Consider the following 2,482-nt stretch of genomic DNA (forward strand, 5'->3'; position numbering starts at 1 on the left):
ATAATTCCCGCATCTAGCAATTTGAGAACTTCTTTTCTTACTACTTCTTGCATAATAGGGTTTAACCGTCTTTGGCCTTGCCTCCTAGGTTTAAAATCATCTTCCATCAAAATTCTATGCATGCAAATGGATGGGCTAATCCCTTTTAAATCGGAAATTGACCATCCTATAGCGGACCTATACTTCCTCAAAACATTTAGCAATTGATCAAGCTCATGAGGAGAAAGGTAGGATGATACAATTACCGGATACGCCTCATCCTCACCAAGGAAGGCGTATTTCAAGTGTTCGGGGAGAGGTTTTAACTCCAAGCTGGGAGTCTTCTTCTCCACTCCTTCATCTTTCGGCTCTCCATTTCTCAAGTCCAAGAAACATGCCTCTCCTTGTGAAATTTTCTGCACAAAGTTCATTTCATTAGCCTCAATAAATAAGTTAGAAGCATTAAACTCATCATTATCAACAAAAGAGAATAGAGGGTTTAGGAGGCAAGTGTCCATTGGATTGTTGTAGATGTGGTACTCCTCCATGTTGATGCAAGACTCTATCACTTGCATCATCTTGCATTCACCAACCCTCTTTTCTTCTTCCTCCTTGTACTTGAGAGCCTTGTGGATTGAAAATGTGAAGCTCTCTTCATTCACTCTAAGGGTGAGTTCGCCCTTAGCAACATCAATGAGGGCTCTCCCCGTTGCCAAGAAGGGGCGCCCAAGAATTAAAGGTACATCTTTGTCTTCCACCATGTCCAAAACAACAAAGTCCACCGGGAAGATGAAATTGTTGACTTTCACGAGGACATCTTCTACTATCCCCTTTGGATAAGAAACGGAACGATCCGCCATTTGAAGGGCAATTGTGGTTGGCTTGATGGTGCCAATCTCTAGCTTGTTGAAGATTGAGAGCGGCATCAAATTTATACTTGCTCCCAAATCACACAAAGCTTTCCCAAAACGATCATTCCCAATATCACAAGGGATTGTGAAGCTCCCGGGGTCCTTGATCTTGGTGGGGATTTTTCTTTGGAGAACGGCACTACATTCTTCGGTTAGATTGACCGTCTCATTCTCTCCCATCTTCCTCTTGTTTGATATGACCTCCTTTAGGAACTTTGCATAGGAGGGCATTTGTTTCAAAGCTTCAATAAGTGGAATGTTGATGTGCACCTTTCGAAAAATCTCAAGAAACTTGGAGAATTCATTCTCCACATTCTTCTTTTGATGTCTTTGAGGAAAAGGGATTGGTGGGCAATAAGGTGGTGGAGCCACGTACACCTCCTTCTTCTTTCCTCTATCTCCTTGTTCCTTTGAAGGGTTGCCATCTCCAACTTCAACCACAACACCACTTCTATCTTCTTCGTCGGGCATCTTGGGCTCTTCATATGTTGTCCCACTCCTTAGAGCAATGGCCTTGCAATGCTCCTTGGGATTCACGATTGTGTTGCTTGGGAATTGCCCTTGTTGGTGTTGATTGTTTATAGACTCGGCAATTTGTCCCACTTGTATCTCAAGCATTTTCAATTGCTTGGCTTGAGCCTCTAACTTCTCATCCGTTCTTGTCATGTGAGCTTGAGTCGTGGTCATGAACTTCATCAATATTTCTTCAAGGTTGAGCTTCTTCTCTTCCTTGATCATGCCATGGCTCACCGCAAATCCGGGCGGTGGTTGCAAGAAATTGTTTGGATTGCTATAGGAGAGATTAGGGTGGCGGTTAGGTTGGAATCCTTGAGTGTATTGCCCTTGCCCTTGGTAGCCACCTTGTTGTTGGGGCCGGAAGTTCGCATAGCCTCGGTTGTTGTTGTTGTTGATGTAGTTCACATCCTCGAAGCTAGTTTGTTCTTCAACCACGGGCTCTACCCTTGACATTAATATAGCATCAATCTTGCTATTCATGGCGGTCAATTGAGCCGTCAAAAGAGCTATCGGATCCGAGCTTGTTGTAGCCGCCACCTTTTTCAAGATGATCCTCTCCGTTGGGAATTGATGGCAATTGGTGGCCAAGTTCTCTATGATGTGAGCGGCCTCCGCGTGGCTTTTCTCCAACAATGCTCCATTGGCCGATGCATTCATGTCTCTTTGCATCTCACCACTACACCCGGTGTAGAATACACAAATGATTGTGTTTTGATCTAAACCATGGTTAGGGCACTTCCTTAGCATCTCTTTGAATCTCTCCCAAGCTTCGTAGAAGGATTCTCCATCAAATTGGTGAAATTGGACTATGTCCTTCTTCATCTTCATGGTTCTACCCGGAGGGTAGAACTTGTTGAGAAACTTTTGAGCCATGTTCTCCCATGTAGTGATAGAACCACCCTCTAAAGATTGGTACCATGTCTTGGCCATGCCCCTTAGCGAAAAGGGGAAGAGTCGAAGTCGAATGGCATCCTCCGGGACTCCATTCATCTTGATGGTGCCGCATATCTCCAAGAAGTTTCCAAGATGTCCATTCGGGTCATCTTGGGAAAGACCGGCGAATTGGTTTTGTTGTA

The 2,482-nt window shown here is 44.4% G+C and overlaps 1 non-coding gene across 1 annotated transcript; it reads left to right on the forward strand.

Moving 5' to 3' along the window:
• Window positions 1-2,124: 2,124 nt before the first annotated feature.
• On the forward strand, window positions 2,125-2,231 carry LOC130987311 (small nucleolar RNA R71). The gene has a single exon (XR_009089699.1). It is a non-coding gene; the product is annotated as a small nucleolar RNA R71 (small nucleolar RNA).
• The last annotated feature ends 251 nt before the right edge of the window (window positions 2,232-2,482 follow it).

Source organism: Salvia miltiorrhiza, chromosome 5, assembly GCF_028751815.1.
Source record: "Salvia miltiorrhiza cultivar Shanhuang (shh) chromosome 5, IMPLAD_Smil_shh, whole genome shotgun sequence".
NCBI lineage: Eukaryota > Viridiplantae > Streptophyta > Magnoliopsida > Lamiales > Lamiaceae > Salvia > Salvia miltiorrhiza.